At 43.3% G+C, this 26,726-nt stretch overlaps 1 protein-coding gene across 1 annotated transcript in view; it reads left to right on the forward strand.

The window, feature by feature from the left end:
* The window catches only part of LOC134342688 (rho GTPase-activating protein 39-like), a 234,955-nt gene that overhangs the window by 68,104 nt on the left and 140,125 nt on the right, over nt 1-26,726 (forward strand). The gene's annotated exons all lie outside the window — the stretch shown is intronic.

A 26,726-nucleotide genomic window follows, 5' to 3' on the forward strand; every position in this document is an offset into this window, starting at 1 on the left:
TTTAATTGCATATTTTGCTATCACTAATATCTTTTATCTACAAACTGTTTCCCTGGTCTGTTCTTCCATTTAGAATCTTTATGTCCTTTTGTTCAAAATGTCAAAGACCAACCTGTCCTTAAGAAATGACACTGCTAGCGCCCTGTCTATCACTGGCACGCTTTCTTCTGCTGGAGCATGTGCTCTTTTCTCTCCCCTTTGCTGGTGGCGTGCTCTTTCTCTCTCTTGCTCTCTCTGCCTCTCCCGCTGGTGCACGCTCTGTCTCCCACAGACACATGGGCCTTTTGTGATTTGATAAGGGTTTCAGAACTACTGAACTATTTTTGGAAGTAAAATCTATTACAAGGTGTCCACAGTAATACCAGTATCAGTTCAGCGGCATTAATAGTCTGGGCTGTCTGTTAACGTGATTAACTTGCGGAGTAACGTGTGAGGCTAATGAAAGGTTGCTGCATTTGTAATGAAAATGTTTGATCCTTTATAGAAGTAGCCTTCTCAAGTTGTATAATGTGTTCTGTTGAGTGAATGTATTTTGAAAGCATTGTGGAAAGGATGAAAGATTGAAATGGAATTGGGATCCTGCCAGACATCGATCGAGTGTATTCACGGGACAGGTCTGAGTAATTCAAGTTTCCAACCCCCCACCCACTACCACTACCACCACCACCACCACACTGTCGTGTCCATGAAGAGAATTCAAGTTCACAGGGTCTGAGTCAGCTTGTCAGCAGGAAGGAGGCTGGCCTCACTGTTTCGTTCGGGCTTCTATAAACCTTCATGTTTTTCCACAGGTTTGGAGTCCAACACGAAACCTGACAATCACATAAAGGAGGAAAAGTTTCTATGACCTGTAAATGCGATAAAGGCCAAATGAGGCCATTTGAAAGCCATAATAACTCCCATCTGTGGAGCATATTGACAATCGACCTCTGACCCTTGTCTCCCTTACCCATCCTGGCAGCAAATCACACAGGCTTGTTACATTTCCTAAAAGTGTTTTCTCAGCTGAAAACACCTCAGCTGGCCGATCACTTACTTGCAGGTGACAGGTGCTCTGGAAAGATTCAATTGGTTCAGAATAATGCATACACACCTTCTTTCTTCCATTCCCCATTCTGGCTGCCCTCTTACCCCTTCTCCACCCCTTCCTGTCCATCACCTCCCTTCGGTGCCCCTTCTTTCTCCCATGGTCCGCTCTACTCTCCAATCAGATTCCTCCTCCTTCAGTCCTTTACCTTTTCCACCTATCATATCCCAGTTTCTTACTTCATCTCTCTCCCTCACCCACTAATGAACGTAGCACAGTGCAGGCTTTTCAGCCCAGGCGTTGTGCTGATCCTTTAACCTACTCCAAGGTCAATCTAACCCTTCCCTCCCGCATAGCCCTCCATTTTTTGTTTCATCCACGTGCCTAAAAGACTCGTAAATAAGTTTAATGTTTCTGTCTCTATCACCTCTCTTAGCAGTGCGTTCTACGCACCCACCTCTGACATCCTCTTGTTCTTTCCTCCAATCACCTTAAAAATGAGGGCCCCTCGTATTAGCCACTTCCACCCTGGGAAAGAAGTGCTGGCTATTCACTCTGTGTGCCTCTTATCATCGTATAAACCTGATATCCCAATTCCTGTACTCAATATCTCAGCGATAACTATTGAGAAACAATTGAAGACACCATCTGTCTTGCACAGGTAGTGCTTACAAGAGAGATGAAATTAAAATGGAGGTTATGAGTACTGTGTGAAAGTATTAAAGGGCTTGACTCTGGGCGTTGTGCATTGTACAGTCACAGAGAACTCCTGGTTCCAGGAGATGTTGAGATGAACATAAGGAATAGCGGTGGGGATTGGTGGATGCTCTGACCTGACTGAACAACTGTTTTCTGCCTGATTCCCACCTCTCTTGTTCTCTAACTTCTTGTATTGGAGCGTTTATTAGTCTCAAACACTAACTGTTTGAATGTTGATAGTTTATAGGGTAGAAAATGCAAATGATTCATTGTTTTCTGATGAATTACCTTTCTTCACACATCATCCCCAGTGGCTGGCCCCTTATCCGTCAGACATAGGAGCACAATCAGGCCATTTGGCCCATCGAGTCTGCTCTGCCATTCCATCACAGCTGATTTATTTTCCCTCTCAACCTCATTCTCCTGCCTTCTCCCTGTAACCTCTGATACCTTTACTAATCAGGAACCTATCAACCTCCCTTTTAAATATACCCAATGACTTGGCCTCCACAGCTCCACAGCCATCTATGGCAACGAATTCCACAGATTCACCGCCTTCCGGCTAAGGAAATTTCTCCTCTCCTCATTTCTAAAGGGACATCCATCTACCAGCACCATCATAAATGTCTGTTTATCATTGAACCATGAAAAAGGCAGTTAATTCTCCAGATTTACCTGATGGCAAAAAAGAGAATTCTGTTCCCATCCACCAAGAGCTCACCACTTTAGTCCCATGTTGCACCCAGCCCAACAGACTGAACACAGTGGTGCAGCTAATTTGTGATCGTCTACGGCTGTACTTGTGCTAGATGAGGAACTGCTGCAGGCTTGTTCTTGCAGACACTTGGCTCCAAGACAACATCCTTGCACCAGTAATCTACAGGTCATGAAACTCATGAGCTTGGGCTATATTTAAAAAATTTTTTTAACTGTATACCTGTATGCTATTATAATTCTATGTGCTGTGCACGCCAGTTGGTTCTGTGTTTTGCACCTTTGCCCTCCAGAGGAACGCTGACTTGTTTGGCTGTCTTCATGTGTATGGCTGAGTGACCATTGAATTTCAACTTGTGTGAACAAGTTAACCTTCAGATCTAAATGCCTCATGTTTCAATTGAAACCATCCCAATCTCTGAACTCTTATTTTTGACTTTTGATGTGAAGGCTTAATAGTGAGAGGAGAAGTGAAGTGACAAAAACAGTCAATTGAAGGAAGTTGAAAGAGCTTGCTTATGTCAACATAGCTTTGGCATTTAACAGGATACATTAGCCTTGAGCAAGGCTGAACACCATTGTATCCTTACTTGTGTATTTACCAGTAGTTATGTAAGATAGTAAAGGTCTGAGAACTTCAAATAAGACTTGTAACTCTCTGAGCACTCTACGGGTGAAGGCTCTGCTGAACACGTATGTTTAAGGGCCATACGTTTCTCATTGTTTCATCTGTTCACATCCAAAAAAGGCATCCTTGCAGTAGTATTGTGTCTTCAGGTTGGGTTGATTAGGGGTGATCAAGAGATCACAGATGCTGGAATCTGGAAGAATATACCAGATGCTGGAGGAACTCAGCATGCCAGGCAGTGTCAAAGTTCAAAGCACATTTATTATCAAAGTAGGTATATACATCTTCGAGATTCATTTCCTTACAGGCAGCCACGAAGGAAAGAAACCCAATAGAACCAATTAAAAACAAAAGAAGGCAATGTGCAGAGAGGGAAAAAAAACCTAAACGTGGAAGCAATAAAAGCAAGCAAACAGCATTCAGAGCTGAAGTTCACAACGCCAGGCATCACTGCAGCCAATCCAGAAGTCCACTCGTAGCAAGCCATGGGGAGATGATCAAATCCTGTGGAGCAGTGATCGGAACCAAACCATCCCTTGCATCTGGAGGAAAGTGAACAGTTGATGCTTTGGGTTGCGGTCTTTCATCGTCTCGACTGAAAGCTAAAGTGGGAGAGTGGTAGGTGGGTCTAGTTAGGGGTATAAGAGGGAGAGAAGGAGAATGATGTCAGAAGCTGGAACATGATAGGTAGAAGTAGGTAGGTCTGAAGATGATGGAATCATGATGGGAGAAGAAGGCAGAGCATGGAATAAAGGGAGAGGGGTGGAGAGCATAACCAGAGGGAGGAGTGTGTGGGTTATGGGCAGACGCAGAGAGTGGAGGAAGGGAAAGGATTAAGGTGATGGGTACTTGGTGGATGAAGAGGAGAGAGAGAAAAAGGACAAAGGGGATATAGTTGCCGGAGGTTTGAGAATTCAGTGTTCATACTGCCCGGTTGTGGACTGGCTTGGTATTCCATGAAGTGCGGTTCCAATAATTCAAGGGTTCCCAACCAAGGATCCACAGACCCCTTGCTTAATGGTATCGATCCACGGCATAAAAAAAGTCTGGGAACCCCTGCTCTAATAGGATGGACATTCATTGATGTTTTCCATTTCAGACAACTATAGGGGGCTTTGTGATTAATAATGATGTGACTATTGGCTAAATGTAGCAGCAGACTGATCCCATACCAATCACATCAGGCCTGGGGAGACTGTAATAAGTTTTATAGGCCATTTGTAGTTCTTTGTCAATCATAGTTCCAGTCCATCACAAGCCAAGCCTTCTCCATGATTAAGTACGTTTACAAGGAGCACTGCCACAAAAAGTAGCATCCATCATCAAAGACATCCACCATCTAGGCCATGCTCTCTTCTTGCTACTAGAGGCAGGAGATGGAGAAGCATTGGGTCCCACACCACCAGATTCAGGAACAGTTTATTACCCTACAGCCATCAGGCACCTGAACTGGTGTGGATAACTTCAGTCATCACTACTCTGAACTGATTCTACGACCTGCAGGCTCACTTTCAAGGACTCTTTACAACTCATGTCCTCAATATAATTTTTATTAGCTTAGTTCATCTTTTGCACATAGATTGTTTATCAGTCTTTGTTAAAATATAGCTTAGCATACATTCTATCATCTTCTATAGTATTTGTAGAAAATGAATCTCGGTAGTATATTACCATATTACGTACTTTGATAATAAATTTACTTTGAACATTGCATGGATGTTAAGTCTTGGAAAAAAAATTTAAATAAGCATGTATTTTTGAAAAATAATAATAATTCACCCATCTTTCTTCTGTGCTATCTTGGCTGATGACCAGCCGGACCCTGGGTGCCAGGGTCCCAGGGCAAGGGTGATGGAGAGCCAGTTGCTGAATGCCCCAGCAGCAGTTCCTTTGGATGGAGTTGCTGCCCAAGTCCAAACTGAGAGCCAGTTGTTAATTAGACCTGTGCTTTGAAATGTGAAGTTTTAGATGATAGGTCTTCAAAGGCCAGTGCCACCCTGTCTTGGGTAGTTCAAAGATCAAAGTAAATTTATTTAAGTATATATTCACTATATACTATGCTGAGATTCACTTTTGGAGGCATTCACAGTAGACCAAAGAAACACAATAGAATCAATGAAAAACTACACACCAAGACCTGACAAGCAATCACTGTGCAGAAGATGCGATCTGGGCAAGTACAAATAATAATAAATACGTAATCGATAGCACTGAGAACATGAGTTGTAGAGGCCTTGAGAGTGAGTCTGTTGCCTGTGGAATCGGTTCGGAGATGGTCTATACAATGCTGAATTCGGAGAGCTGGTGCTCAATTCCTCTCTGTGATTAAGGTTAAAGAAATGGTTACAACGACGAGCCAAGGGTACTTGGAACATGATTGCCTGTTGGCTATACAAGAAAACAACTGTATGTGAATTACGTTTTAAGAGAAGCCTTCTGGCCTACTGTCAGTTCAGCCTCTTCACCCCCTCTCTCTCTCCCCCCCCCCCCGCAGAAAAAGAAGCTTTACATTGAAAGTGAATGATCCTCAGAGTGGGTCTGTAATGAGACAGGGTTTCGGTCCTGATGAAGGGTCTCGGCCTAAACCGTCGACTGTATACTCATTTCCATAGGTGCTGCCTGGCCTGCTGAGTTCCTCCAGCATTTTGTGTGTGTTGCTCTGGATTTCTAGCATCTGCGGACTTTTTTCATGTTGATGATTTGCTGCTCAAATCTCTTAGAAGGATGCCTGCCCTGAAAAGATTTAAATCTTCTCTTCGACAAGAGTTCAGTGAAGCCCCCTCTCACTGCTGCTCCCGCTGTGATCTCTGCTGCCCTCCAACTCTCCTACTGCGTGCTCACCCAGAGCCGCTACCACAGCCATGTATCCTTCCTGGGATCTTGCCTTTGCTGCTTCTTTTCCTCTCCCACTCACCTGGCTTCACCATTCACCTTCTAGCTATCCTCATTCCCCTCCTTTTTATTCTGGCGTCTTCTCCCTTCCTCCTTAGTCCTGAAGAAGAGTCAGCCTGAAATGTCAACTCTACACTCATTTCTATAGCTGCTGTCTGACCTGCTGAGTTCCTCCAGCATTTTTCATGTGTTCCTTTGGAATTCCAGTATCTGTAGTCTTTCTTGTGTTCAGGATTTTTAAAAGCTGGCCAATAAAATCAAACCGCCATAAAACGCATTGTACAAGGTGCAGGTTGTAATTGCTGCTTGGATAGAGGAGCAGGTTGTGGTATCACCAAGAGGATAGCACATGTACAATAAAAGGGTACAAGCAAACATGAATGCATTTTTACACAATAAGCTCCAGGATACCAATTGCAATCTTCAGTGGTGATAACAGATGATGCACAATTTGATTAGCCATCTGGAGCTGAGAACTTGATACCAAAATCATGGCATTCTACTTAAAAGTGGGAATAAATTGTTTCTGGGATGTGAACGTGGGATTTGAGGCAACTGTCATCATATTGATCGAGTCGCAGAGCCAGATTGATTATCAAAGTTCAACGTAAATTTATTATCCAAGTTCATGCATGTCACCATATACAATCCTGAGTTTCATTTTCTTATATGGGCATACTCAACAAATCTCCAGAATAATAATTATATCAGAATCAATGGAAGACTGCTCAATTAAGACTTTCAACCAGAGTGCAAAAGATATCAAACTATGTGAATACAAAAGCAAAAAGCAATAATAATAATAATAATAAATAAGCAATAAATATCGAGAATATGAGATGAAGAGTCCTTGAAAGTGAGTCCATAGGTTCTGGGAGCATTGCAGGAGGAAGTTGAGTAAAGTTACCTGCTCTGGTTCAAGAGCCTGATGGTTGAGGGGTAGTAACTGTCCCGAAGATCCTGTACCTTCTTCCTGATGGCAACAGTGAGAAGAGAGCATGTCCTAACATTGACTTAAGACCATAAGATAAAGGAGCAGAAGTTGGCCATTTGGCCCATCGAGTCTGCTCCGCCATTTTATCATGAGCTGATCCTTTCTCCCATTCAGTCCCTCTCCCCTGCCTTCTCACCATAACCCTTGATGCCCTGGCTACTCAGATACCTATCAATCTCTGCCTTAAATACACCCAGTAACTAGACCTCCACTGCCGCCCGTGGCAACAAATTCCATAGAATCACCACCCTCTGGCTAAAAAAATTTCTTCGCATCTCTGTTCTAAATGGGCGCCCTTCAATTCTTAAGTCATGCCCTCTCGTACTAGATTCCCCCACCATGGGAAACAATTTTGCCACATCCGCTCTGTCCATGCCTTTCAATATTTGAAATGTTTCTATGAGGACCCCCCCTCATTCTTCTAAACTCCAAGGAATACAGTCCAAGAACGGACAAATGTTCCTCATATGTTAACCCTCTCATTTCCGGAATCATTCTAGTGAATCTTCTCTGAACCCTCTTCAACATCAGCACATCCTTTCTTAAATAAGGAGACCAAAACTGCCCACAGTACTCCAAGTGAGGTCTTACCAGTGTCTTATGGAGCCTCAACATCACATCCCTGCTCCTTTACTCTATTCCTCTAGAAATGAATGCCAACATTGCATTCGCCTTCTTCACCACCGACTCAACCTGGAGATTCACCTTAAGGGTATCCTGCATGAGGACTCCCAAGTCCCACTGCATCTCAGAACTTTAGATTCTCTCCCCCTTTAAATAATAGTCTGCCCATTTATTTCTTTTGCCAAAGTGCATAACCATACACTTTCCAACATTGTATTTCATTTGCCACTTCTCTGCCCATTCTCCCAATCTATCAAAGTCTCTCTGCAGACTCTCTGTTTCCTCAGCACTACCGGCCCCTCCACCTATCTTTGTATCATCAGCAAACTTAGCCACAAAGCCATCTATTCCATAATCCAAATCGTTGATGTACAACGTAAAAAGAAGTGGCCCCAACACGGACCCTGTGGAACACCACTGGTAACCAGCAGCCAACCAGAATAGGATCCCTTTATAACCCACTCTCTGTTTCTTGCCAATCAGCCAGCGCTCTATCCACATATATAACTTTCCCTTAATTCCATGGACTCTTATCTTGTTAAGCAGCCTCATGTGTGGCACCATGTCAAAGGCCTTCTGAAAATTACTTGAAACTCGTTGCTTTGCAGCTGCAGTACAGAGCAGAGACATAAATTACCTGGACTTCTGGACTTCCTGTCAGATCACTGGCAGGTGGTAAGAGTGGGCTCCCTTACTTCTGACCCTCAACACAGGAGCCCCTCAGGGCTGAGTTCTAAGCCCCCTCCTTTTCTCTGTATATACCCATCACTGTGTCGCCACCCACGTCTCCAATCTGCTAATCAAATTTGCTGACGACACTACACTGATTGGCCTAATCTCAAACAACAACAAGGTGGCCTACAGAGAAGTCATCATCCTGACACAGTGGTGTCAAGAAAACAACCTCTCCCTCAATGTTGCAAAAACAAAGGAGCTGGTTGTGAACTACAAGAGGAATTGGGACAGGCTAACCCCTATTGAAATCAATGGATCTGGGGTTGAGAGGGTGAACAGCTTTAAGTTCCTTGGCATAAACATCACCAAGGAGCTCACGTGGTCTCTATATGATGACCATGTGGTGAAAAAAGCACAACAATGCCTCTTTTGCCTCAGACGGTTGAAGAAGTTCGGTATGGGCCCCCAAATCCTAAGAACTTTCTACAGGGCACAAGTGAGAGCATCCTGACTGACTACATCACTGCCTGGTAAGGGAACTGTATTTCTCTCAATCGCAGGATTCTGCAGAGAGTGGTGCGGACAGCCCGGTGCATCTGTAGTTGTGAACTTTCTGCTATTCAGGACATTTACAAAGACAGGTGTGTAAAAAGGGCCTGAAGGATCATTGGAGACTCCAGTCACCCCAGCCACAAATTGTTCCAGCTGCTACCATCTGGGAAATGGTACCGCAGCATAAACGCCAGGACCAACAGGCTCCCGGACAGCTTCTTCCACCAGGCCATCAGACTGCTTAATTCATGCTGTTACAATTGTATTTCTGTTGTACATAAGATTTATTATATATTACTATAAATTGCACATTGCTCATTTAGACAGAGACATAACGTAAAGATCTTTACTCATGTATATGAAGGATGTAAGTAATAAAGTCAATTCAATTTAATGCTATAAATTACAAATCTTAAATAAATAGTGCAGAATAAAGGATTAGCGTGATAATGTTCATGAACCATTTAGAAATGTATTGGCAGAGAGGATGAAGCTGTTCCTGAATCACTGAGTGAGAGTCCTCAGGCTCCTGTACCATCTCCTCAATGGTGGTAATGAGAAGCGGGCATGTTCTGGATGGTGAGGACCCTTAGTAATTCATTCTGCCTTCTTGAGGCATCACCTCTTGAAGACTTCCAACTCATATTCTCAGAATTATTTTTTATTTGCACAGTTTGTATTTTGCACATTGGTCCTTTTCCAGGCTTTGCTTATGTATAGCTTTTTGTAAATTTTATTGTATGTTTTCTGTAAACATCTGCAAGTAAATGAATCTCAAGGCAATATATAGTAACACTGACGAACTTTGGAAATGAATTTGCTTTGAACTTTGTCATCAGCAGGAGGGAGGGAGGGTTGTGTCCATGATGGAGCTGTTGATGCATTTCTAATGATGTCTGTCGTGCTTTTCAAGAATTGTGTTCTCCCTGCATTGAAGCTACATTTGCTGTCTCTTCCTTGTCACGTTGAGAAGATTAAACAGTTTCTTCTGGTTGAATTGTCTCCCTCCGTCCACTTTAGATCAAAAGCCTGACCATATAGCAAGCATGAGCTTGTATGGAATCAGCCTTTGGCTCAATACAGCAGAAAGCAGAAATCGGTAGTGGGACTGTGAAGAGGACTGAATTAGAGAAGTGAGGAGGCGTCAGATGGTTGGTGGAGAGGGATGAGATCGTGAAGAGATTTGAAACTAACATGTGCCCTGACAAAATAGATGTGGAGAGGATGTTTCCTCTCATGGCAAAATTTAGGACTCTGCATCCTTGTTTAAAATGAGGATTGCCCCTTCTAAGACAGGCAATTGAACACTTGTAACATGGAGAAGACATGAAGACTTTGGAACTAAGGAAAAGTAAATGGGGAGGTCTTGGGGATGTTGTGCTTGACTTCCTCCTGCTTGAGTTTCATGTGTTCAAGAGTGGGGGTTTGCTGTGTTTTATCATTTAGGGATACAGCATGGCAACAGACCCAACAATACCACGGCATCCAATTACACCTATAGCCGGCTGGTGGCGTAGTGGCATCAGTGCCGGACTTCGGAGCTCCCAAGTTCGAATCCAGCCGGCTCCCTTGCACACTTTCCATCCATGCTGGGTTGAGCGTCGAGCTAGCAACTCGGCCTCATAAGAAAGCCTGCTAAAAAAAAAACGCCGTCGTGACAGCTTCCCGATGACTCCTCTCAGAGTTAAAGGGCTTTCTTCTTCTTCAATTACACCTATATGACCAATTGACCTACTATATGACCCGTTCGTCATTGGAATGTAGAAGGAAACAGGAGCACCCGGAGGAAATCCACACGATCGTGTAGAGAATGTACAAACTCTTTACAGACAGTGGTGGGAATCCAAACAACAGGAATTCTGCAGATGCTGGAAATTCAAGCAACACACATAAAAGTTGCTGGTGAACGCAGCAGGCCAGGCAGCATCTCTAGGAAGAGGTGCAGTTGACGTTTCAGGCCGAGACCCTTCGTCAGTGGGAATCCAACCCGGGTCTCTGCCATGGCGTTATCCAAAATTGAGATTAAGTGCGAAATATAATGCATTATACATATAAACTTGCCTTAAAAAGGTATTTCGGTATGTAACTCTATAAGTAAGTTTCCAGTGTTTTTAAAGACAGAGACTGCGCCAAATTCTCCTATCCCGATCACATTTGTCTCCTTGACTTTCTCATTTTTTGGAAGGCGTGCACTTCAAGAAAAGGTTTGATACAAGTTTTAGCAATTTCCATGTGTCTGCCTAGCTATGTGCAGCCTGCCTTGTCAATCTCAAATTGGCAAGAGGTTTACAAGTTGGGCCAAACTTCAGAACCGACAAGATTCCCTCTGACTGGCCCAGACTGTCTGCTCTCATTCCTTCAAGCACACACTATTTGTCATCAGAACAGGACAATTCAGGTTGCAGACAACAGGAATTCTGCAGATGCTGGAAATTCAAGCAACACACATAAAAGTTGCTGGTGAACGCAGCAGGCCAGGCAGCATCTCTAGGAAGAGGTGCAGTCGACGTTTCAGGCCGAAACCCTTTGTCAGGACTAGAGCAGGCCAGGCAGCATCTCTAGGAAGAGGTGCAGTCGATGTTTCAGGCCACATTCAGGTTGCAGGCGGTCTTTCTGACCCATTTTGTTTTTGAGGGTGATTGAGGAAGTAGAGAGGTAGAGATACTAAGCAGCCTGTGTGACCGTGTGGTAAGCAGAATGAGCCTTTTCTATTGTTTTTGTCTGTCGTACTGTTATTAAGTCTCTCCTTCTGTCATGTACAGTTTTCCCTACAGAAGCGGGCAGGGCCGTGAAGTAGTTGAAAAGGAGTATAAAGTGTCAGGTGAATAAACAGCCTGCCCTGACTGATAATGCTGTTGTGGTTTAGAGATAGAGTACTGTGGCCAGTATATTCCATCTGATGTCATATTGTGAGGCTTGTTTGTGAAGAGCAGCTGGTAATGGAAGAGTGGAAAGGCTAAATAGCCTCATTTATATTATATACAAATCACGTTTAGATAGCCTTTGAACATGGCTAAAGTACATTGAAGAGTAGAACCCGAATTACTGGATTTTGGTCTGGTCACAATCGAAGGGATTCTGCTGCACTCTCTTCCCCCAAACTACAATCATGGATTGTATTTGGTGCAAAAGACACCATTCAGCCCATCAAGTTTGTGCAAGATCTTTGTAGAGCAGTCTATTTATTTTTCCCAGTCAAAAGCTAGGAATCCTTTGATGAGTAATTCACCTCCTAACTCCCTAAAGCCAGCCCATAAACTGCAAGCCTCAAGTCCAGAGTGTGAAGGAACACTTTCCACTTACCTGGGTGAACGCATCTTCAACAGCGCTCAGGATGCTCGACATCAGAGCGGACAGGGATTCCCAACCTGGGTCCTTGGACCCCCATGCCTAATGGTATCGGACAATGGCATTAAAAAGGTTGGGAACCCCTGGTACAGAACATAGCAGACTGCTTCATGGGTCCCCACTGCAATTCGTTCATTTACTCTGCTGACGCACAGTAATAGCCGTGTGCACTATCTGCAGGGTGCAGCAGGAACTCTTCATGACTTAGAAAGCACCTTCCCAACATGTCCTGCTGACCAGTGGAAGTCATAAAGGCCGCAAAAGCATAGGGAACATGGCCGGTTGGAAGTTGCCCTCCAAGCCTCACCATCCTGATCCCAATGTATCGTTGTTCTACCTTGAGAGTAGCGTAGTAGTCAGTACAACACTGTACAGTACCAATGACCCAGGTTCAATTCCCACCGCTACCTTTAGGGAGTTTGTATGTTCTCCCCGAGGCCACATGGGTTTCCTCCAGATGCTTCAGTTTCCTCCCACAGTACGGTTGGTAGGTTAACTGGTAGGTTGATAGGTTAACTGGTAGGTTGGTAGTTAACTGGTCATGGTAAATTGTACCATGATTTAGGCTAGGTTTAAATCAGGGGTTGCTGGGCTACGTGGCTCAAAGGGCTATCCCATAAATAAATACGCAATCTTCTCAGGGAAAACTAGGGATGGAACTGCTGGCTCAGCCTGCGAAGCTCACACCATTGAATATATGGGAAAAATGGTCTTAAAAATAATTCTCTCAGCTTGGGGCGTTGGAATTTGGAGTTTAATTCTGGTGACCTCTAAAATTTTGTATATCCTCTCTCTGAGTGTGTGTTGTTTCCTCCCACAGTGCAAAGTCGTACCGGTTAGTAGGTTAATTGGTGATTGTAAATTGTCCCATGATTAGGCTAGAGTTAATCGAGGTTGTGGGATTGCTGGGGCGGCATGGCTCGAAGGGCCAGAAGGGCTGACTCCGCACTGTAGTAGTAGTAAGCAGCCCTCGATCCCAGGGGACCATGGTTTGGCCCTCTGGTGGACTGTGTCCTCTCCAGGGCACAAGCCTGGGCAGGAAGATTTGAAGAACCGGCTGTTGCCCATGCAACAGGTTCTCCCTCTCCACATCACTGATGTAGTCTAAGGGAAGGGCAAGTGCCTATACAGCTTGGCACCAATGTCGTCGCACAGGTTGCCAGAGTGAAGTTGTAAACGTCAAACTGTCTTAGGGACCCCCAGCTCCCGATTTCTTCCTCAGGGTTTACTCCTGAAGCCTCTCCCATGGGTGGGTATGGCTGCAAGGCAGAAGAGGTTTAAAATCAGAGTTTTCCTTCTCCTCGGCAGGCTGCCGCTCAAGGCTGACAAGCCCCACCTGCCCGAAGCAACTGGTTTTGAGGCGCCAGTGGTCCACCATTGTCCCCCCTTCTCTTGTCAGTAGAAATAGTTCTGCCTGGCCTAGTAGCTAAGCCACACGTGAAGGCCAAGAGTAGGACTTGGTTGTCAGAGGCTGTGAGGGACGCATACCATTTGGAGTACTTTTTAGGTAGTGCAAGCTTATCCCCACTACTACCACCAGCCATGACAACCTTGGGAACCACTAGATAAATAAATAAATGAATGAAACTCAATCAGAATAAAATGAGAAAATAAAAAAAAATGCTGGAAATACTCAGCAAGTTGGGCAACATCAGAAGGAGCATTATCCTGTCAGGTTGGTGATAATACAAGGTGATCAACCTGACCTGCTGAATTTTATGATATTTTTAGTTTTATTTTATTTCATATTTGCAGCATTTTCTATTGGCTGTGTTTCACAGAAGGAGTTGTGGTTTGTGCCTGCAGGTCTGTTATTAATTCCCCAGTCCTATTATGTGAACTTTGCTGTCCAGGACTAATATTCGGATGCGAGTCAGGTGGCAGAGAGGAGTACTGGGGTGGGGTTGAAATGGGAGCCCTGAGACACCAGGTGAAGGTGATTTTATTCCAAACAACTGGTTTATTGATCAGATTGTCTCTCTGGTGCTTCCTGCTCTCTCCCCTCTCTCTTCCCCTTTTCCCAACCATGATTCCCCTCTCCCTGCACTTTTCCCACCCATATCAGAATCAGGTTTATCATCACTCACATATGTCATGAAATTTGATTTTATTTTTTGTAGTAGTACAGTACAATACATAGTACTACAGTACTGTGCAAAACTCTTAGGCATCCTAGCTCTCTATATATATGCACAGTAGTGTATATATACTTTAATAATAAATTTACTTTGTACTTCAGACCACAGCGATGGAATTGCTTCATATTTTATAAGCTATTTTTTTCTGCAGTATGTCCTGGAATTGGACAAAGTAATTGTGACCACAGACTCTGGAAACCAAGTTACTGATAGATTATCTTTATTTATCTTCTGTGATGCATAAGGAAATTCCTTGCAGTAATGAAATCCAGTAGGGGAGAGTGAGTGCTCTGGAGAAGGAGAAACAAAATTATGATCTGGTATTGCGTCTGTGATGTACTTGTACCCCAGCGTTACTTTGTAAAAGGAAAGTCATGAACTAGGCAATATTTGGTTACAATTTTCCATGGAACTGATTATGTTTGCGTTCATTACCAATGAAATGCTGGATTTTATCCATTTCCCTGGGTCTGGAATGCCACCAGATCAAAATATTGTCTGTTTCTGATTTTTGAGGGATATTTTCCATTGATGTGGGCTTGGGGGGTGCTGGGAAAGGCCAAATCATTACCTCTAAATTGCAATGTTCACCTGGGCTGAGGTGTGAAGTAGAACGTGATGGGGCTGAGGGACCATTGGTATGATAAAATGGGCCCTGTTGGCTGTCTGGAAACCCACTGTCCTTCCAGCTAAGCATGAATGAGTATTGCCTCTCTTGCCTGGTACTGAGAGGTGCGGTCCGCTAAAGTACAGCCTGTGGGGAAAACCTAGCAATCCCTGACTTGTTTGTGCAGAAACTGCAGAAGGACTTGGGCAACATATTAAGTCATAACCAAACAATTCTAATGTGTTCCACCAGCAATGTATTTCTCATGTTATGCTCTTTCTTAGGATTTACGATACTGAACTGTGTATGCTTTTTTCATGGAATAAAGTATATATTTCTAAATAGCAAGGTGGTTGCATTGAGGTTGGATCTAGGATTGGATTTTAGTTTTGAGGCATGTCTAGACCTTTTGCTCTTGAATGTTTATATGTGCTGTGCTAACACACAACTTTTACAAACTTATGCAGTGAGTCCTGTGAAATATCATGGTGTAACAGTGATACTGGCCACAATTCATCAAGCTAATCTAACCTCTAGTACTTGGTTTTGTTGCCTGGATGAAATTTGAAGATCAGCAAATTTTAAAAAAAATTGGTGACAGAGGTTATAATTTCTTGGAAATGTATCAGAAGTGGGGGAATACAGAAATTCAATCTGCTGTCTGAATTTATCATTTTCTTTGGTTTAGACGGTGAATAATTGTTTTTGTGAACGTTCTTCCCTCTTTGGGGATATTTGTTTCATTGCAGTGATTTTCTGTTGTCTGGCTTTGAGAGTGCAATATAATAAAGACATTTTTTACTTTGCTCAATCAGACATATTATCTAAAATTTGTGTACATTTATAGTTGAATGTCAAGAGAGTTCAATAAAGGTATTTGTCATTGTGATTAAGTTTATTTAAAAATAACCCCCCTAAAGATTAAAACAGCTCAACTGTAAATAAATAGCAAATGCTTTACTTTTCCCCTTTTTGGGACTTCAGTTTTAGCAAACTGCTATTCTTGGATATAAAATACACTTTGGGTCAAAAATAGGAGTTCCATGTGTAAAGGCAAGTCCTTTGCAGAGAACCTTTGCTCTGTCTGCCACAAAAGCAGGATTGTCCATTTCAACTGGATGGCCCATTCCCATTTTGACATGTCTGTCCATGACCACCTCTACTTCCAAAATGAGGCCAAACTCAGGTTGACAAAGCAATATCTCATATTTTGGGCAACACACATCAAAGTGCTGGTGAACGCAGCAGGCCAGGCAGCATCTCTAGGAAGAGGTACAGTCGATGTTTCAGGCCGAGACCCTTTGTCAGGGCAGAGAGAGCAGGGGGCAGAGAGAGCGGCGGGGGGGGGGGCAGAGAGAGGACAGGGAAGGGAGCAGAAGCCAGATTAAGGTGATGGGGGAAGGAAGAGTACAAGCAGGCAGGTGGTAGGTGAGTCCAGGTGAGGGGAATTAGGTAAAATGTGGGGAGATGATAGGTGGAAGAGGAAAAGAAGTGAAGAAGGAATCTAAGAGGAGTAGCAATGAACCCTGGAAGAAAGAGAAGTAGAGGTAGATGGTGGTCAGGTGAGGAGAAGGGGAGAAGTTGCGAGGTTAAAGAAATCATACCATCAGGGTGGAGGCCATCCGGACAACTAGCTCTTCTTTCTGTTAGTCCTGATGAAAGGTCTCGGCCTGAAACGTCGACTGTACCTCTTCCTAGAGATGCTGTCTGGCCTGCTGCATTCACCAGCAACTTTGATGTGTGTTGCTTGAATTTCCAGCATCTGCAGAATTCCTTGTGTTTGCTTTTTTAAAATCTCATATTTTGTCCGGATGGCCTCCACCCTGATGGCATGATTTCTTTAACCTCGCAACTTCTCCCCTTCCCCTCACCTGACCACCATCTACCTCTACTTCTCTTTCTTCCAGGGTTCGTTGCCACTCCTCTTTAGATTCCTTCTTCACTTCTTTTCCTCTTTCACCTATCATCTCCCCACATTTTACCTAATTCCCCTCACCTGGACTCACCTACCACCTGCCTGCTTGTACTCTTCCTTCCCCCATCACCTTAAGAGAATCATGGTCTGATCAGGGACAGTCAGCATGGCTTTGTGAAGGGCAGATTGTGTCTAACAAGTCTGATAGAGTTCTTTGAGTAGGTGACCAGGCATATAGATGAGGGTAGTGCAGTGGATGTGATCTATATGGATTTTAGTAAGGCATTTGACAAGGTTCCACATGGTAGGCTTGTTCAGAAAGTTAGAAGGCATGGGATCCAGGGAAGTTTGGCCAGGTGGATTCAGAATTGGCTTGCCTGCAGAAGGCAGAGGGTCGTGGTGGAGGGAGTACATTCAGGTTGGAGGATTGTGACTAATGGTGTCCCACAAGGATCTGTTCTGGGACCTCTACTTTTCGTGATTTTTATTAACGACCTGGATGTGGGGATAGAAGGGTGGGTTGGCAAGTTTGCAGACGACACAAAGGTTGGTGGTGTTGTAGATAGTGTAGAGGATTGTCAAAGATTGCAGAGAGACATTGATAGGATGCAGAAGTGGGCTGAGAAGTGGCAGATGGAGTTCAACCCAGAGAAGTGTGAGGTGGTACACTTTGGAAGGACAAACTCCAAGGCAGAGTACAAAGTAAATGGCAGGATACTTGGTAGTGTGGAGGAGCAGAGGGATCTGGGGGTACATGTCCACAGATCCCTGAAAGTTGCCTCACAGATAGATTGGGTAGTTAAGAAAGTTTATGGGGTGTTAGCTTTCATAAGTCGAGGGATAGAGTTTAAGAGTCGCAATGTAATGATGCAGCTCTATAAAACTCTGGTTAGGCCACACTTGGAGTACTGTGTCCAGTTCTGGTCGCCTCACCATAGGAAGGATGTGGAAGGATTGGAAAGGGTACAGAGGAGATTTACCAGGATGTTGCCTGGTTTAGAGAGTATGCATTATGATCAGAGATTAAGGGAGCTAGGGCTTTACTCTTTGGAGAGAAGGAGGATGAGAGGAGACATGATAGAGGTGTACTAGATAATAAGAGGAATAGATAGAATGGATTGCCAGCGCCTCTTCCCCAGGGCACCACTGCTCAATACAAGAGGACATGGCTTTAAGGTAAGGGGTGGGAAGTTCAAGGGGGATATTAGAGGAAGGTTTTTTACTCAGATAGTGGTTGGTGCGTGGAATGCACTGCCTGAGTCAGTGGTGGAGGCAGATTCACTAGTGATGTTTAAGAGACTACTAGACAGGTATATGGAGGAATCTAAGGTGGGGGCTTATATGGGAGATGGGGTTTGAGGGTCGGCACAACATTGTGGGCCAAAGGGCCTGTACTGTGCTGTACTATTCTATGTCTCTTTGTCTATGTCTATGTTAATCTGGCTTCTGCTCCCTCCCCTTTCCTCTCTCTGCCCCCCCTTTCCTCTCTCTGCCCCCCCCGCTCTCTCTGCCCCCCGCTCTCTCTGCCCCCCCGCTCTCTCTGCCCCCGCTCTCTCTCTCTCTGACCCCCTCTGCCCTCTCTCACCCCCTGCCCCTCTCCCTCAAGCCGTGCCACCCAGCAGTCCTTGAATTTAATCCTAGCCTAATCACAGGACAATTTACAATGACCAATTAACCTATCAACCGGTATATCTTTGGACTGTGGGAGGAAACTGGAACACCCGGAGGAAACCCACGTGGTCACAGGGAGAACGTACCAGCTCCTTGCACACAGCGGCAGGAATTGAACTTGGGTCGCAGGTACTATAGAGTGTCATGCATAACCATGCCACCAGTACTGTGTGTATCTTTATTCATTACGCTATTGGGAATGTTTGCACTGGAGAGAGTGCAGAAGAGATTCACCAAGATGTAGGCTGAATTGGAGGTGTTTAGTTACAGGGAGAGAACACATAGGCTGGGCTTGTTTTTACTAGATCAAAGGAGACTGAAGCAAGGCCTGATAGAAGTAAACAAGATTATAAGTGGTATAGATAGGATAGATAGTCCAAATCTCTCTTTCTCATGATAGAGGTATCAAAAACAAGAAAGCATAGATTTAAAATGAGAGGAAGAAGTATTAAAAGAAAATCTCAGTATTTTATTTACACAGTGGTTGATAATTATGCTGGAATCAAATAAAATTATTAATTTCAAAACCAAGAGAAAATCTGCAGATGCTGGAAATCCAAGCAACACATAAAAAGCTGGATTAACTCAGCAGGTCAAGCAGCATCTATAGAAGAGTACAGTCGACACTTCGGACCAAGATCCTTCAGCAGTTCCTGCAGCATTTTGTGTGACAATTACTCATTTAAGCATTTTTTAAGATGTAGCTTAACTAGGCAAGGGTGTAAAAAGATTCTGCGTGAATGAGTGAAATGAATTCCTGTAAGTGGGTGAAAAGGTCAGCATTGATTCTAGAGGGGTGTGGAGTCTGTTTGTGCTGTAGGACCCTGAGGTTATGGCTCTTGCCTTCTGAGATACTTGTAATATTAATAACGTGAATATGGATTATGTAGTTCAGGTCTGGGTGCTTTCATTTCCGGTTTTCAACTGAATCTTAGTTTCAGAGGAATCATTTTGTGTTTGTACTCGCCTTTCCTGCATTCAGTTGGAACAACTGTTTTTTGACAAATACTGAGCTGTGATGGAGATAGCCCTTGGGGGCTAGGGGGTTGACTCTCTAATCGAGTGTTAACATGCTTCAGCATTCCTAGTGGAAAAGAACTCGTCTTGGCTGTGTCATGTTTAAGCGATTTGGAAATCTAACATACTGGTAGTAACTTGCCTGCTTCTGACATTACACTGCTTATTGGGTTCACGTATCGTCTTGAAGCTAATTGAGTAAAAAACATAATTTTCTGTATTGATGATTTATATATTTACAGAGAAACATGTCACTAATACACTGCAGGAAATACCTGAATAAGTTGATCTAAATAACTAGCCTGTTAAATTGGTAACTCCCACTTGATCACACAGTCATCATAGAGTTGATTAAATATTATAGCCGGGGTCATTTCTTAACCTTTTCCACTGTTCTTCTGTGTTTCTCTCTGTCCTGCCACGGCACCGATGTCTCTGAAGTGATCGCCGCGCTTTCTTGCCTTCACTTCTGGCATTTGTCTCTCCCATCTGCTCTCTCATTCATATCCAGGCCTGGTGAAGGGTCTCAGCCCGAAACGTCAACTGTTTGTTCCTTTCCATAGATGCTGCTTGACCTGCTGAGTTCCTCTAGCATTTTGTTTGTGTTACTCTGGACTTCCAGCATCCAAAGAGTCTCTTTTGTTTCTGTTCTCTCAGTCTGACGGATGACCTGTATTTAAAAACATGACAAGTTGGGTTGTGTTGTTCTCTGATCTTGGCAATTTACTTGCAAGTATTTCATCATCAGTGCACTTTTGATTGTGGTGTGTCCTCCAAGTGCTTGGCCTTTATTGATCAGCTGATTGGACGTCATTTCGGAAACTCAGTTGTGATGTGGGGAGGATTGGTTGTGAAGTGACCTTCATGTGTTGTCTTTAATTTTGGCCGCATCCGCTCATTAATAAGATCGAGGTCTACATGTTTGTATACAGAATTGTTCATGTAAAACCATGATTCTACGAATTGCCTTGCCGCATGTTTGCTTGCGCCATGACACTCACTGATGCCCAGCCGAATCTGTGCCCCTCTCGGTCTTCATGAGTAGAGACTAGGGAGAGTTGGTCACGGAACTTTACAGCTTCAGATCCGTCATTTTTCAAGCCAACTGGAATGTGTTTGTGCTCTGTGAAACTAGATTATTTTCAAGGGTACTCTTGGGTAAATGAAAGTGTAATATTAGAAGGTTGTGTGGTTTGATAGTGGGTACATGAGATTGGAGGAAGAAAGCCTTGATTATTTGTTGATGCTTGTAATTACTTCCTCATTCAACATGTCGTCTGTGTAAGAGGATATTGAACTGGTCTTGCAATTACAGTAATAATCCTGCAAATATTTGATAAAATTCAAAGTAAAATTAGTATCAAGTTACCTTTTTGTCAACATATGGTACCTTGAGATTTGGTTTCTTGCAGGCTTTCACAGTTGAACAGAGAAATTCAAAGTTCAAAGGTTTCAAAGGTATATTTGATGTCAGAAAGGTATACAATATACATCCTGAAATTCTTTTTCTTCGCAACCATCCATGAAAACCGAGGAGTGCCCCAAAGAATGAATAACAGTTAAATGTTAGAACCTCAAAGCCCCCCAGCTCCCCCCCCACACATTAGCAGCAGCAAAGCAATGATCCCCCCTCTCCACCAGCAAAAACAGCATCTGCATCCTCCACCGAGCACTCAAGTGTGCAGCAAAGCATCAATAAAGACACAGACTTGCAGTACTCCAAAGAGTACTCGTTCACCTGGTAATTTGACATACCACAGGCTGGCTCTCTCCCTCTCCCTCTCCCTCATAAGGGAAAAAGAGATGTCTCCATTTCACAGTGACAGGGCAGACATAACAAACAACTCACTGATTTACAATGTTAAAAGTCCGTCGTGTCGCTTTTTCTGAGGTCTGTGCCCAAAGAGCTCTGGTCTCTGGGCACACAGCCAGAGATCTTCCGACTCCCACGACACACTGATTTCCTGCAGAGGTACTAACATCGAGTCCGCCCACCTCCAGAGCCACGAAATCCTGAAACTCCGAAGGCGAGCTAGTCTTTTAGGCCATGTCCTTGGTGTATCAAATAACGGCCGGTCGTGAGACCCTGAGAGCGGGTCCCATTCCCACAAAGAATCGAAGGCAGTACATTTTATTATCAAAGTATGTATGCTTAAAGCAACCTTGAGATTTGTCTCCTTACAGGCAGGCATGAGACAAAAAACCCTAAAAGAACCCATTAAAAACTAAAGAAGACAGTCCAACACATAGTGTGCAGAAAGAGAGAGATAAAACAAATCGTCCAAGCAGCATTGAGAACTGAAGTTCAGAACGCCAGCATCACTGCAGCTGATTCAGAAGTCCACTAGTAGCAGGCCTTGGTCTCAGTTCAGCAGAGAGTTGAGCAAACCCCGCGGAGCAGTGAGCCGAACTGGCCTGTCTCTTACCTCCAACCCCAAACACCCTGACCATTTCTATTTGGACCGGCGCTTAAAATGACCAAACCTCGGATCATCGAAAAAGTACATACAGTACAAACAAAAACCAATGTGCAAAGAAGACGAACTCTGCACATTTTTAAAGAAGTTAATAATACTGAGGCTGTGAGTTGCAGAGTGCTTGAAAGTGAGTCCATAGGTTGGATAGTATTGGAAAGTAAATGTTAACGTATATTCTGCTTCAAGATTCAGGTTTATTTATCACGTGTACATCAAAGCATATGGTGAAATACATCATTTGCACTTACAATCTTAACTTAAGCTTCTTTAAGTAGTTCACACTTCAAAGATCAAATGAAATGTATTAAAGTACATGTATGTCACCATATACAACCCTGAGATTCATTTTCTTGAGGGCATACTCAATAAATCTGTAATAGAGTAATAACCATAACAGAATCAGTGGAAGACTGCACCAACTTGGGTGTTCATCCAGTCTGCAAAAGACACCAAATGTGCAAATGCAAAAAGAAAAATGTAATAATAATAATGAATAGGCAAGTAATAAGTATCGAGAATATGAGTCCTTGAAAGTGGAATGCAATTTATAATTCTGGTTACCATATTAGAGGAACTAGGGATCTGAAAAGTTATTGGAAACATTTATGAGGTTAGTACCAGAAATGCAAAATTGTACCGGACAGGGAAGAGTCATTAAGCTTGGGGGAAAGACGTCATATTGAAGCAGTCTTCTGAGTCTTTAAAGCTGGAAAGAATATACTTACACTTGGAAAGAGCAAAATCTAGAAGTTATTATGAGAAGATTACTAAGAAATGGTGGGTGCAAGAAATGAACACCAGCCAAGGGTGGTGGTAGAGGCAGATACATTAGGGGTATTTAAGAAAGTCTTAGGTAGGTACATAGATGATAAAAAAGTGGAAGGTTATGTGAGAGGGAAGAGTTTGATTAATAATAGAATAGGTTAAAAGGTTGGCACAATATCATGGGCTGCAGGGCCTTACTGTGCTGTAATATTCTACGTAAATTAAATGGGGATTGGGGAAGGATTTTCATACCAAGAGACTGGTGAGAATGTAGAATGTCACTATATATCAAGGGTTCCCCTGATTATACCATATTTACTCCAGGTTGGGAACCCCTGCTGTGGAGTATATTTGTGGCAAATGTTATGGCGATGCATTGCAGGAGGAATTTAATGAGTTTGTAAAAGAGAACAGTTACTCTGTTGGGTTTTGGATTGAGACTCTAGTGGAACAGAAATACTAGCTGAGAGCATTAAGACTGAATATCTGTGCACTCTGAATACCTGGTAATGACGTACCTGTACATGAGGTTCCAGTTTGCAACACATCAGTGCTAATAATGTTTAGAACTCAGTCCTGGAGAAGAAGACTTCCGTGAATAAGGGAATCCTTTGGCAAGGAGAATTAAGCCACATTGGTATGGGTCATGAAGCTTTTATGATCCAAAAGTTCTTCAAAAGTCAAAAAAGAGGCCTAAATTGTCCATTTTATTAAATGTTACAAGAACAAAGAAGAACAAGAAGGAAAGGCGCCGAGAGAGCAAAGACCAGACTAAAAAGTAGTCGTGATCTTCTCAGACTAGAGATGACAAAATTCCATTGATACCAGTTAACCAATAGAATTCAAGTAGTGTGACACCTGCTACTGGAAACAAAAAGAAGTTTCTAGAAGAAAAAACAAGCAACTATACTGTAATTACTGGAAAATTCACTGAACAATTACATTTATATGGGTGATTTTATAAAAATACAAACAGGCTTAGGAAAGTTAAACTACAAGAAAAACGAGCCTGGAACATCTCTGTGACACAAAAGATCACGGAGAAGTGAAGTGAAAAGGTCTAATTACAATCAGATTTCATTTTGTAAATTATGCTTGTCAAGCAGATAGGATTATTACTAACACATACAAAATGCTGGAGGAACTCAGCAGGTTGGGCAGCATCTATTGAAATGAATAAGCAGTTTGACATTTTGGGCCGAGAGCCTTCTTCAGGACTGAAAAGGAAGGAGGAAGATGCCAGAATAAAAAGGTCGGAGTGGGGAAGGAGGATGGCTGGTTGTTGAAAGGTGAAGCCAGATAGGTGGGAAAGGTTAAGAGCTGAAGAAGAGAGAATCTGATAGGAGAGGAGAGTGGACCTTTGGAGAAAGGGAAGGAGGAGGGGACCCAGGGGGAAGCAATTGGCAGGTGAAAAGAAGTGAAAGGCAAGAATGAGGAAAAGAAGAAGCGGAGAGGGAATTTTGTTTTACCCAAATGAGAAATCGATATTCATGCCATTAGGTTGGAGGCTACCCAGATGGAATATAAAGTGTTCATCCTCCACTCTGAGGGTAGCTCATCCTGGCACAAGAGGCCATAGACCTGCATGTCAGAATGGGAATCGGAATTAAAGTGTTTGGCCACTGGGAAGTTCCATCCGATAGAATTAGACAAGGGTGAAATTAATAAAGAATAATGCTGCATTGCTCATGTGATTTGAGAGAGGGGCCAGCACTGATGGATAGGCTTTTGATTTGTGATGCTGGAAAGCAGAGTGAGCATTTATCTTCTCGGGGAGGTTAATGGAACCAAACAGATTTTTCATTGGCTGACAGTGTTATCTAGTCAGTAGTTATGCTGCAAAAGTTGTTTGATGTGTGCAATTAGTGTCCGGGTTTAGGTTGTGGTGCACAATGCAGTTGAGTGGCTAGTTCCACTGAAATGCCCAGTGCATTACAACAAGTAAATACCATGTTTATGGGGCCTCTTGTGCACTTTCAGTGGTGTGAGTTTGCAAGGATAGTAGAGAGCCTCATGTGGTCTGTTATTCAAGGAGAGAAGAAATCAGACTCTAGAAATTACTAGTTTTGAGAGTTTGCCATCAATTTTAAACAAGCTGTCAGGAAATTTTATACAAGATGTGATTTATGTGCACATGGAAAGGTTGGCAGTTAGTGGGGAATTCCTTTTGGAAATTATTGGCACCGTTTTAGTAAGTCAATTGAATCAGTGACTGGGATGATATATCTCTGAGTTTCCAGAAGGGATTTGATGGTGTACCACACAGGAAGTTGCTGGATAAAATAAGTTCAGACGGCGTTGTTGAATGTGATTATATCATGGTGGAAAGGTAATTCTTTGAAATTTTGTAGGCAGAGTGCCGTTACCAGATTAACTTGATTAAGATTGACCTTTACCCAAAGCTCCAGTCGGGATTGTCACAATTCATAGCTTTTATGACCAGGCCGGGATTTAGGAGACGGTGTGATAGCACAATGCCAGCGACTTAGGGTCAGTTTCTGCCACTGTCTGTAAGTTTGTCCATTCTTCCCATGACCATGTGGGTTTCCACTCCGGGTGTTCCAGTTTCCTCCCACATAACCTACGTGTGGGTTAGTAGGTTAATTGGTCACATGGGTGTAATTGGGTGGCACAAGATCGCTGGGCCGGGTCCCTCAATAAAAATATAGAGCTGACATCTGATATCCTTTCAGTGTTGACAGAAGCAGACTTGTGCATCTGGGGTTGGTAAACTTTTTCCATTCATACTATGCTGGGGTAGCGGTAAGGAGTTAACAGTTCAAGCAAGGGACGAGAGCACTGAGAGTCACGCATATCACAGATCCCACAAGCAGCCTGCATCGGGTATGGAGGAAGCCAGTAAGATTTTGGTTTGCATTGCTCATATTGTTGAGCTCAGAGTGAAGAATTCTGATTGCACATAATATTAGCATTTGGAACTCATGTAGCGTTGTTTCTGTTTCTAGATGATTTCAGGGTTGGAGGATGAGCGTGGGTCTGTGTGGCTACATTATGGGTGTAGCCCTTGTCCATTGATAGGCAGAGCAACTTGCCCTTTAGTTCAATGTTCCTTCATTGCCTTTGTTCTCATTGCAGAAGCCTGAGGCTTCACACACAGGTTCAGGAGCTGCTTCTGTTCCTCAGCCAACAGGTTCTTGAACCAACATGCACAACATTCACCCTACCTCAGCTATGGAACACTATGGATCATAAGACATTGGAGCAGAAATAGAACGTTCATCCTGTCACATCTGCTTTGGCATTCCATCATGGCTAATTTAATCATTCTCTCATGGCCACCTCTTTTGATAATTTAAACCCGTTTCTAATTATGTTGTTTTTGCATTAATGTCCTGGTTTGTACAGTGCTCTACTTCACTGTCTTGTATAATTTATGCTTTGTGTGTTGTGACTGTACATGCCTGTACTACAGGGGTAAAAAAGTTTTCATTGAATCCTTAGCTCACTGTAGTCGTGCACATGACAATAAAACTCAATGTGAGCTCATGAATTTCCTTGTACTTCTACTGCCTAAATGATGACCTCACAAATCGCACCTTTCCTTCTGTCCTCTAAATCTTCGTTTACGCTTTTCTCCTTGTTTGCAACCTGCTTTTTTGATCCTCCTCTGGTCTCTCTGTTTCCTCTTTGCTCATGTCACTCTTACAGTTCTAGCTTCCTGTACTGTTACAGCCAAGCAGTGAGATGTCATCCATATGGATTTTGATCTCTTTGAGCAGTCTTAGGATCAAGCCCGGCTCTTTTTCTACTACCTGCTGTCCTTGACATTATTCATCAGCATAGGAGTTGCAATACCTTGAGTGTCTTAAGACCATAAAATATAGGAGCAGAATTAGGCCGCTTAACCCTTCATGTATGCGCTGTCACTCTTCTATGCTGAGGCTGTGCCCTCTGGTCCTAGACTCCCCAACTATAGGAAACGTCCTCTCCACATCCAGTCTATCTAGGACTTTTAATATTCC

Source organism: Mobula hypostoma, chromosome 2, assembly GCF_963921235.1.
Source record: "Mobula hypostoma chromosome 2, sMobHyp1.1, whole genome shotgun sequence".
Classification (NCBI taxonomy): Eukaryota; Metazoa; Chordata; class Chondrichthyes; order Myliobatiformes; family Myliobatidae; genus Mobula; species Mobula hypostoma.